The following is a 12,449-nucleotide window of genomic DNA, read 5'->3' as shown; positions in this document are numbered from 1 at the left end:
TTTTGACACCCGCAATTAGCAAATTACAAATAGCCAGATTGTCCATTACGTAGCTTTGTGCTTTACCACAAACAAACAAGTACGTTGCCTTAATGTGTGTTTTACTTGTAGCAAAGTCACATTGGGCTATATGTGTTCAGAAATATATATTTCTACTACGTGTATTAAGCCCGGCATTGCTAGGTGGTTAAGGCACTCGACTCGTAAACTGAGAGTTATGGGTTCGAATCCCCATTGCACCAAACATTTCAACCGTGAGGGCGTCATAATGTGACGATCAATCCAACTATCGCTGGTGAAAGAGTAATCCAAGAGTTGGTGGTGGATGGTGATGACTAGCTGCCTTCCCTCTAGTCTTACACTGCTAAATTAAGGATGGCTAGCTTAGATAGCCCTCGTGTAGCTTTTCGCGAAATTCAAAAACAAAAAATGATACATAAGACGACATTTTTATAATTCATACCTTAAGATTGATTATATGATAAAGCTAAAGATTTCCAAAAATCATTTAGAATTTTAGATGCTGATAAGAAAGATAAACTATTAAACATCAAGATCAGTGAATACATATCTATTTTCTCTACTGGCATAAATGGTTTGTTTATTTCACAATTTCGTGCTTAATTACACAAAAGCATCTGCATCGTCACAAATTTTGAATTGTTAGACGAGAGCGAAATGATTGATTGATTGATTATTTAGAATTAAGCACAAAGTAACAAATAAACTTATGGTACTGTTTTTATATCCTTTATTTAAATAAAATTTTCAACATACTACAACTCGTCTGAAACCAATGTTTACCATACTTTTCAAATTTCTTTACTTTAAAATACTTGCAGAAAGATTGGTACGTGTAGTAATTATGAAGTGCCAATCCTATTGAAGAACAATTTTTCTTCATTATACTCTGCCCACCACGGGTATTGAAACCCGGTTTCTAGCAGCATGAGTCTGCAGACATGCAGCTGGGACACCAGGGGGCAACTAGAACGAAAGCAGTTAGTCAACAGTTCCGACCGTCAATCTTGTCTGATCGAGCATTGGGAACTGACATCTATACGAAAAGATACTGGAAAAAGAATGTGCATAACTTGTAGATTGTCTGAAGTTATGATCTGTGTAACTACTATCTAATAATTCTTTCCTAAAATATAGTGACCATCCATCACATAGACCAGCATTTTTATTTATTTATCAGAAAATAACGACCGCTCACGTATGATTTGTTGTACACTACACGTAACATGACTTGTATATCTGTAAAATCCTTTTTTTTTTACTTATTAGATTTTTCGAATGTTGGGAATCTATATTTTTCCTTTCGTATCTTTTATAATATTTCATTGCTATCATTTTCTTTTTCAGTTTTACGCAAACTATCTTGTTTGTAGAAAAGACTGGAAAAGTAAACATACAATGAAAGATCCTAAACCAAAGCAGAACACATTCTTATGAAGAATATAATCCCATCGTGAGGCAAAAACCATCTTAAATTAAATAAACGCTTTTCAAGTGTATTTTTTTAACTGAATCATTCGTGGCTCCCCTTAAACTTTCCTTGTTTGGTTTACCGATTTCTCTTGGTCTTTAGAATTGCAATAGCAAAGCGTCTCTAGTATTGCATAAAATATATGTATATGTATATCGTGTTTCAAAAAGCGAACGGGTCACTGATGTTAAAGCCTTGTACAACAACAATTTCGGTTTTATTATATTTTATATTCAGTTTATCAAAACTGAAATACTGGTTTAAAGAAAATTTGAAAAAAAAAGTTTTTAGAAGAGTCGTATTGTTTTTTGATGTCCTTCTCTTATCTTATTCACATTTTTGTTTACATGTACAGTCCCATGTTCAGTGATTTATGAATTGTTTCAAACATGCCACAGAAACGAGAAGTTAGGCAAGAAAACTTACTTTTATTTTATAGTCAGACCTAGTATTTAACCCCGGCTGACGACGGAGGGTATTGTTTCTTTTCACCCCTGCACGCTTGTGTGTGCGAATAGTATGGCACCAGAATTGTTCATTTCATTTTAATCAAATTTTGTACATGGACTAGCGTTCCTCAAACATGATTAATAACATGTTATCTATGATTCTTTGTTGTTCCTTAACAAGAAATATGCAAGATAAAATTCATATTATACATAGGTTATTTGTAAATCGCTCGAATATAAGAAAAAATATGTTTTTATTCATCTAATCATCTTGTTGAATTAGTACTTTATTACTTATTTCATAGTACACAGTTTTGAATAGGATATGGAGCTGTAGATATGTTTTCACATTGACAGCATTTTTTTTTTTTTTTTTGATATCGTACTTGTCCAGGAATATAGGTTGGTTTTCAGTTAATAACAGTTATTCTCATCTGCGAAAAATAATATAAAGAATTTCTTCAGTATTACTGCCATTTCTAGTGATCTTGATAACAATTCAGACATCTTACCGAGATTGAAGTTTGCCATCTGGGACATAAACAGTCCTTGCACAGTCTTCTTCTAGCCTTTTAGCCTTTAGTAATAACTCCAGTTGCTGTCCTAAAGTCCACATCACGTTGAACTAAAGATATAGCGATTACTAACGGCTGGTCACGTGGTAAAGATAACAGACGATACCAAGAGTAGTTGACCACTTGACCTTCCACAACTTTTTCTAAGTTGTCTAGCTTGTTACATACTTAGATACATCAAAACCACTGACCAATTGTTTCCGCGGGTCCCAAAAATTGAACAGTATATTTGTTTGATGCTAAGCACAAAGCTGTACAATATTACGAATATTCAAAGAATGGTTTTCTATAAATATGAAAAAGAATGGCTTAGTGGTTAATAAATATAACATGACCTTAATTCAGATGTTTACGTGAGTTTATATCTGGATAACAATTATTTGTAAATGCATAGTGTTTTAATACAGTGATTAATTAACTTTAATTTCCCAGTTGATGTCTCGTGTCCGTAATTTGCTAATACATTATTATATTATAAAATGTTTTTGATAACATTTACTTTGAGTTTGAAATCATTTAGATAAAGCTTTTAAAAGGGAATAATATCGTTACATTTATTAACAAGTAAACAAATAAACATAAAATTATCGGTATTGAACTGATATTTTATATACTGGAATTAAAATAAGTTAATTAAATTAAGGGTTTATCACAAAACTTCGTCATTGTTAATCTTAGCTTAAATCATATTATGACCAAGATTATGATTTTTTATTATCCTGCACAAAATTCACTGACCGTGGCCCAGTGGTTAATGTACCATTGTATTGGTCTGCGAGTATAGCGTTCACGTCCTGTTGAGGCGAAACAAATAATCACCCCCGCCTCTAGAGCCATGAGTGAGTTATAAAGGTGACAGTCAAATCATGCTATTCGGTCATACAATAGTAGAGAAAAGGATTGGGGCCCGGCATGGCCAAGCGTGTTAAGGCGTTCGACTCGTAATCCGAGGGTAGGGTGCGAATCCCGGTCGCACCATACATGCTCGCCCTCCCAGCCGTTGGGGTGTTATAATGTGACGGTCATTTCCACTATTTGTTGGTAAAAGAGTAGCCCTCAGAGTTGACGATGGGTGGTGATCACTATTCCTTCTTTCTAGTCTTACACTGCTAAATTAGGAATGGCTAGCCCTCGTGTAGCTATGCGCGAAATTAAAAAACAAAACAAAAGGACTGACAAAAGGTCTATCGTTTTAAAATTGGATATGGCCTTGAATAGATTTGAAAAAAAAAATCGATTAAATAGAGCAAAACAAAACCAAAAATATGATGTTCATAAACATCACTAGTTACCTAGATACCAAGGCACCCTCTAGTTGAAAAGCAAATAACTAATTTTAGTATAACAGGATTAACATTGTAAATCATTTATATCTTGTTAACCAAGTGTTTATTAAGAGAAGCGGAAGAAACCGGATGATTAATTTTGAGACTGCGATCAATGGAAATGTTTTCTACCATCTTCATTGACCGAAACGTCGCAGTTTTTGTTTGTTTTTTTTAATTTTGCGCAAAGCTACACGAGGACTATCTGCGCTAGCCGTCCCTAATTTAGCAGTGTAAGACTAGAGGAAAAGTAGCTAGTCATCACCACCCACCGCCACTCTTGGGCTACTCTTTTACCAATGAATAGTGGGATTGACCGTCACATTATAACGCCCCCACGGCTAAAAGGGCTAGCATGTTTGGTGTGACGGGAACTCAAACCCGCGACCCACGGATACGAGTCGAGTGTCTTAACTACCTGGCCATGCCGGACCACTCAGTTTTTATCGCTTAAAATAACATTTCTGCCGTAAGCTTATCACGGTACGTAATTTAAGTGTGTATTAACGTCTCTCAAAAAGGCTGATATAGATATTAATATTTTTATTAAAATAGAGAACAACGTTTTGACCTTCCTAGGTCATTTTCAGGTTAACAAAATGCGTATTATTTAAATATCAAACAAGAACGCGTATATGGTTGCTGATATCATACTTTTACCGCCCAACGTGTTGCATCTATTAGAAAAGAACTTATTGTAAATTATTCTGTAATATATACATACAACCTATTCCTAATTATTGTTTTTCGCTTGACCTAGTGCTTCCAAAAAGGTCATGTTCACCCATTTCATTCAGAGAAAAAATAGTCTAAAAGAGAAATAACCTTGTTATTACAAGATGCAGATATTTCTTAATCATGTCCACACCATAGTTCGTTAGGATATGTTTTACTAGCATTACTGGGAATGAGAAAACGTTAAGGATTGATGAGAGTTTTGCGAATTATAGTTTAAGGCCAGCTTAAGTACAAAAAGAGAAACTTTTCTTCTCAGTTTCTTTTTTAACTGTAAGCTCGTTAAAACCTTATTGATTATTTGCAACAAATATCTTCCTCTTCTTTGTCTAATAACTTTTCCAACTTTAGTGTATGTTTCGTATATTCGTACAAAGGTTATCTCACTAACTGTCCATAATTTTGAACTGATAAACTAGTGGGAAGGTAGCAAGTCAACTGCACCCGTTTTCAACATTTGAGCAACTATAATTGAATAATTGGAAATGACCATAGTCTGTTTGATTTTTCACACGCTCTTGGCCCCGAAATGCGGAAAAATGATTTTGATGCAACAGGACACGAAACGTATATTTTAGTACAGATGTATACAACATGCTACTACGTTGTTGATAAATGTTGCAATATTAGTTTTCTGTCAGATACATTATTAAGTTTCTCTTCCTATGTTTCTGATAGTTGTTGTTACCGGTTGTACATTACATAGCATATTACCTTAATTCTACAAATTAACTAACTCTTATTTGAAATTGTTCGCCCTTCATAAGCAAATACAATATACATCAGACAAAACCAAGAAACATCTTTATAAAATGTTAAGCTGGAATTCCTCCAAGTAGAAACATCAATTTTTTGTTAAGGTTTTTGCGAGAAAGTAATTATTTCTTTAATTGTATGTCTTCAATTATTTTATACAAACAGACGCTTGATACATATGTGTATGGAAAATTCACTGAAAACAGCTAAAAATATACCTTTTACTGTTTGTACCCTTGATAGAGTAGGATAAGGCAATGTTTTCATTATTAGTGCTCAGGATAAACCATGACTTCTGATTTATTATGGTGTGCTAAAACCAAATCAAAACAAACCCTTTACTGGCATTAAATAAGTTTATAGCTATATCTTCCATGTAAGTTTAAAGGTAGATTCACCTGAAATATGCTTTCTGAAATGTTCGAGAACTGTCAGTGTAAAACGTAAAATAAAAGGAGTATCCAAAAACATTATATATGCAGATAAAGCAGGTAAAAGCAATGCAGCAGTAATAATGAACACAAATGTATACATTCAAAACATTAACATCTCATCAGATACAAACAAATTTAAGCCAATATACAAAAAAAATCCTGGCCCGGCATGGCCAAGCGCGTTAAGGCGTGCGACTCGTAATCTGAGAGTCGCGGGTTCGCATCCCCGTCGCGCCAAACATGCTCGCCCTTTCAGCCGTGGGTGACGGTCAATCCCACTATTCGTTGGTAAAAGAGTAGCTCAAGAGTGGGCGGTGGGTGGTGATGACTAGCTGCCTTCCCTCTAGTCTTACACTGCTAAATTAGGGACGGCTAGCACAGATAGCCCTCAAGTAGCTTTGTGCGAAATTCAACAAACAATTAAAAATAATCAAAAATCAAACAAAAACATATGAAAACGAACTAAACAAAATGTTACTACGAATGAAAAAAAACAACACAATCTCAGAAAACCTTTATTCTTATCTAGGCAAGACTGACTTACCCACATCTCAATTACCCAGCACCCCCAAAACTCACAAACTAGATTGTCCACTACGACCCACAATGTTGACCTATGAATCATTTAACTATAACCACGGCAAATATATAGCGTTAACATTTTTTAAATATGTAACTTCAGCTGGCTCCTTTTTTTAAAGACTCTTTTAACTTTAAATCTATCCTTGGTCAACTAAACCATAAAACCTTAATGGCCAGTTTTAATGTAATCTCTCTCTTCACAAAAGTCCCAACTACCGAAACTTGTAAGATAGTTTTAGAACCTTATATTCGAAACCCCGATCCATTAATACACATCCCCAGCAACAAATTAGCAACTCTTATAGAATTCACTACCACCAAAACTAACTTTATGTTCAATGATTAAAATTCAACACATAAATGTATTACGCATGAGCAACATCGTGTCACCAGTTCTAGCCAACATCTTGATGACAGACATTGAATGTCAAACGATTAATTAAGCCTTATACCCACCACTATACTGGTATAGATATGTTGACGATACAATTACTGGATTCACATTTACAGAACACACACTTAGTTCTTTTTCAACCACGTTGATCCACAGATTTCAACAGTAAGTTCACCTGCGAAGAATAAGAAAACTAACCAGATAGCATTTCTCAGCCTCAAGATCACAAGAACCGATATACTATTCAAAATAGGAATCCACAGAAAAATCACCCATACTGGACTATACGTTCCATGGGACTCAGCACATAAAACAAAGTAAAAACTCAACATATTAAGAAACCAAATAAACACAGCCACAAAACTATGCTTGCTCACCTGATAAAATTAATGACGAAATTAACAAAATAAAACAACACTTCCTCAACATCAACAAATTTCCTTCAAAAACAGTTGAAAAAAATCATACACACACAAACACACCTAGACCAACAACACACTCAGTATCAAACAAACAATAATAAATTCAATGAAACAACTAACTGTAAAACCCTACACTGTTGCATACCATATATTCCTGATGTTAACGATAAAATAACCAGCATTTGGAAAAAACAACAACGAAACAAAAAATTCCAGTAAACACTAAATTAATTCAAAACCCAAGTACAAAACTCAAACCCATACTATGTAAAAATTACACTGACAGACATAACATCAACATTATTCATAAAATAAAATGCAACAAAAGCCAAGGCTTTTGTATCGGAGAAACAAGAACAAAAATGGAAACCATATTCAAAGAACAAAAAAAACAAACATTGTCGTATATTTTTAAACACTGCAAATTAAATAAGCACAATACAATCATAGAAAGCATCAACATATTAGACAGGGAAACAAATACAAACAAACACAAAATCAAAGAAGTCCTGCGTATACAACAACTCAAACCAAAATTAAACCAATATAAGGAAACACCTTTAAACGTGTCCCCCGCTGGTACAGTGGTAAGTCTACGAATTTACAATGCTAAAATCAGGGGTTCAATTCCCCTCGCTGGACTCAGCAGATAGCCCACTGTGGCTTTACTATAAGAAAAAATACACACACATTTATATTAAATAATAACCTAACATCTGTCTACAACGTCCCCTACAGTGTCGTACTCGTTCACACTCGTTTCCAAGACATTTGCCCAGAAACGTTCAGTTGCAAACTCTGTTTGCTAACCTGGAGATGGCCTAAGAAGGTTGAAACGTTGTTCTGTACTTCATTTTAATTAAAGTTTTAATACCCATACCAGCTGTCTTTAGAATACATTATATATGTTTTGCACATTGACACTTAAGGTGTAAGTCACAGCACTCTCTTTTACTGTGTAGACGATGCTTACCGCACCAAAAAATGAATATATCAATAAATATTCATATATATTATATATTATTGCACATTAACGCTTATGGTACAAGTCATACCGCAACATTTCATATTTTGGACTAAAAATATCGCATAATTTGTCAATTAATTGATTTTCTATAGCAATTTTGCTTTTAAGAGAAACGCCTTAATAACACGCAAGCGCAATAAGAAATAAAGTACCTTCCTATTTGTTGATTATCATAAAACTATGTCCAAGGACTACTATACGCTCAAACCAAAAAATATCAGACGTAAGAAAATAAGGAAACTTTAAGTAAATACTAATTATAGTCTAATTTGCCAGGCGGAGCCTCGGCAATCGAACTAATCAAAACCTAGACAGTCAAAGAATTAGTACAAGAAAAAGAGCGTAAAAAGATAAACTGATATAAAGTCGTATATTTTATTATATCCAATGAGAAACTTAGTAAACTGTTTTAGGTTCAATACATAAAGCTGAGTATGTTATATTCAAACGATTTTGAAAATATAAATCAGTAAATCACGTGACAACCACAGCTGATATAAAGTCGCGACTGAACGAATATATCAGAAATATATTTTGGCACGGTTTGGTAAATGTTGAATTCGCGTGATAACAACAATTATTGTGTTCAAAGCCGTCTTATTCAATGAAGAAAAGAGGCAGTTGTCTAAAGCCCACCACGCGTTGCGAATATAATAATAAATAGTGAAATACAAACGTTACGTAATTTCAACACCAACAAGGACCTTTTGGTCTATCTCGGCTGTTCCATTCCTTAAGCTAAACCAAAACTATTAAATAAATAAATTTAAAAAGTAAAGATGACCTTTATCATTCGGGTATATATCAAGTTTTCTTTTAAACATATTCAAGTTTATTGCATCCAGAACATCGAAGGTAACCCATTCCATAAGCCAACCATTCAATTTAAAAAAATAAAATTGACTTAGCTAAAGAAGGCCTCTGCCTTGCCTAAACCTATATTTTTCTCATCTAAATTTATAATTTTCGCTGTTAAGTATGAGGTATATAATATAATAATACTTATAATAAACCAGTTTAAGAAATATATATTTTATTTTTACTTTCTTAATTTTTATGATTGATAAATTCAGTTTATCAAATTGCATGTTATTTTCTTAAAAGCAAACGTAAGCAAAGAGAGTCCATTAGTTCACACTTTGCCAGTGTCTTAACGCGGTACTGATTGTGTTCAGATCAGGGATTTAGAATTTTTAAAACAAAAATATTCATTGTATTTAACAATACTGGAAACAAAGAAATACTGTTCAACTAGAACAACCCAGAAAGAGATCAACAACAAGGCGTGGTAAGCATTGTGCTGCATTTCATAATAGTTGAGAATCCAATAATACAGAAATCAGTTTCAAAATTTGACCACGTGCCCTTGTCAGCAGGACACAACATAATCAAGGCAGATTTCTGTAAGATCAAATGTACACAACTTCCTTCCACGACATACCCCGTTAATTAATACATACCTCAAGTAGCAGGAGAATGAAATGGGTTTTAATGCTATTTAATATGGAGACATATCAATCAAGTCGCTGGACGCTGTTATTATGGGGTTTTGTGCGAACGGACTATTAAAACAGGCACTGGGAAATCGTCGTCCTCCTACAACAGATGGATTATGGAAAGATAGAGTATAGTTGTGTACTTTGAGCATGACAGGCTTATACTAGGACGTTTTGCAATAGAAATTATGTTTCAAGACAATTATCAAGATTCAAGTCAAGTGGAACACGACTGCACATGGTGACATGGACTGTAATTACGTGACGAGATTCTAAAATCGTTCTGACATAACGTATTCAACTTGTGTAGTTTAAACAGCAGAATCTATACAATACCTGAATCATAAATCTAATACACACAAAACAAGTAAAAATGTTAATAAACAGCTCATAAAAGACGACACTGTTAATGAATTTAATGATATTTAGGAAATTGAACCTTGAGAAATAAAACAACCATGCGTTATTTCAATATATGAATGTTTTCATCATACCTTACCGACAAAATTTACTACTTGCTCAAAAGATTAATGAACCTTTTGGGAAGATATGATTATATATATATATTCGTTGTATTCTTTCTTGTTTTTGTTATGAAAATTTATTTTATTAAAAGACTTTTTCGCTAGGAGTGAATTGGTTTTTTGGCAGAGCTCAAAATTTCAGATCTGAGAAGCCAAATTTGAATCTGCAAGACACTACAAAGTATTCCCTAGATTGTAAGGTTTGGGTTTTTTAAAAGAGTGACAGTCAATCCCCAAGCATGGAAGGTAGATGATACGTGCTGTTAACAAGTTGCTCTTTCTCCGATTAGTTTTCACTTTGTTTTTTTTATAGCAAAGCCACATCGGGCTATCTAATGAGTCCACCGAGGGGAATCGAACCCGTATTTTTGAGCTGTAAATCTGTAGACTTATCGCTGTACTAGCGGGGCACCCTGTGGTTAGTAGTTAAGAATTAGAGACGGAGGCAAATAGCTTTAACAGTTTTCCATAAATAAACGATATTGGAAGTAATACTGAAGATTAAGTAATCTTCTCACTAAATTTTTTAAGAAAGTAATTTTGCAAGAAATGTTGAAAAGAAATTAATTGTGATGAAATGTTAAACTAATGACTTATAATAAAACCAGATCACTTCAAAATGATCATTCATATCTAGTGTAAAAATCAATGATACTAAACAACTCGTAATTTTTGTTCAAAAGATTCACATGAATAAGAAAACTTAGAAGGTTTTCTTGGTAAACTTAAAATAGTATACTATATTTTAAGTATAACGAAATGTATATTTCGAAAATTTCTATCTAAATATTTAAGATAATTTTATTTGCTACTGGGTAACTAAGACATATTAGTTTCATAGAAATATAATAATAATATTAAAGTAGGTATTATATTGTGTGTGTGATAGAAAATCTGGCATTTATGACATACACACTTTCATGCTATAAAGCTGTGCACAGAGAGCAAAGAGTTGCAAAATGCAAGTTCCTCTTAATGGCATACGTGGAATAATATATATATGTTTGAGAAGAGACTGCTCTTTACTCTTTGTGCACTTACATCAACTATAATGCTAGACTGTTGTGTCACCAATGTGTTGAAAAGGAGAGAAAACAGTTAAAAAATATCAAATACAAATCGACAACATACTGCATAAAAATTGTGTTTGAAATAAGTTAAAAGCAGCAGAAAAGTAAAGTTAACGACTTACATAAGTCATACGTATGAGAAAGATACTGCGAAGAGTAAATGTTTTTCCATACTAGGAGAGGTAACACTAAGCCTTTACACGTTGCACCATAGGTTCGCTTTATCTGTAAGTACACTATTCTAGTTATTGCTGCCATACCCTTCCCCCAGAAAAAAGATGATTAATGCCCTTGCTTCCGTCATCGTGCATTATGTGTCGTATAGTTCTGATAATTCTAGAGATTAAAAGAGATACATTGTTTATTTTTTGGTAAAATCAAAACTGCATAGAAGAGAACCTGTGCTGTTCCAACATGGTTTTAACCTTCATTTAACTTATCGCAGAGCACTAAAGGTCAAAAAACGAATACTGAAAGTAACTACGCGCTATACATTACTCGTAATTATGAATAATAAATAATGTTACATTACTCGTAATTATGAATAATAAATAATGTTACATTACTCGTAATTATGAATAATAAATAATGTTTTATATGATGAAACACGTATATCCATGTTCTGCACATTTCCAAAAATTTATTCAAACTACATAACTAATAATCTTGAGCGAAGATATTCGATGTCGAGGTAAGGAGTGGAATATAAATTAAACGTTTTGGGCAGGGTATGCTTATATAATTTATAGGTAGTGTTATTTTGAAATTTTGTGTTGAAGCTGTTACTTTGTCAAATTAACAGATGACGTATAGACTTACTCCCATTTCTGATAATGAAGAACAACACAGATACAAAAAAATGAAATAAATCTTCAGTACAAATACAAATTACACATCATATATTTCTATTAAAAATTGCAAAATTATAGCAAAAGTTGAGCTCTCGAAGTCAAATTTAAGTCACTTATATTATCCTAGGGTTACTAAATATGGCGTTACAGTCTAAACACATGATACCTCATCTACTAGTTTAAAGTTTTGGGCAGGACCTACCTCGTAATGAACGTGCATAGACTGTGATCAGGGAATTCAACACTCGCGACAGATTGCCACGAAAATGCGCTCTGAACTTTGGGGCCACGGCCGCGCTACAAAACTGACAGTCAAA

General features: G+C 33.5%; 1 long non-coding RNA gene across 1 annotated transcript; it reads right to left on the bottom strand.

Moving 5' to 3' along the window:
- Positions 1-2,207: 2,207 nt before the first annotated feature.
- On the bottom strand, positions 2,208-11,611 carry LOC143239679 (uncharacterized). Its single transcript, XR_013021308.1, has 2 exons — positions 11,404-11,611; positions 2,208-2,802 (listed from the first exon to the last, which is right to left on the bottom strand). It is a non-coding gene; the product is annotated as an uncharacterized LOC143239679 (long non-coding RNA).
- Between the last annotated feature and the right edge of the window lie 838 nt (positions 11,612-12,449).

The sequence above is a fragment of the Tachypleus tridentatus genome, chromosome 13 (genome assembly GCF_004210375.1).
Source record: "Tachypleus tridentatus isolate NWPU-2018 chromosome 13, ASM421037v1, whole genome shotgun sequence".
In the NCBI taxonomy this organism is placed as follows: Eukaryota; Metazoa; Arthropoda; class Merostomata; order Xiphosura; family Limulidae; genus Tachypleus; species Tachypleus tridentatus.
Note: the sequence above shows the minus strand (reverse complement) of the source record. Positions and strands in the feature narration are given on the sequence as shown.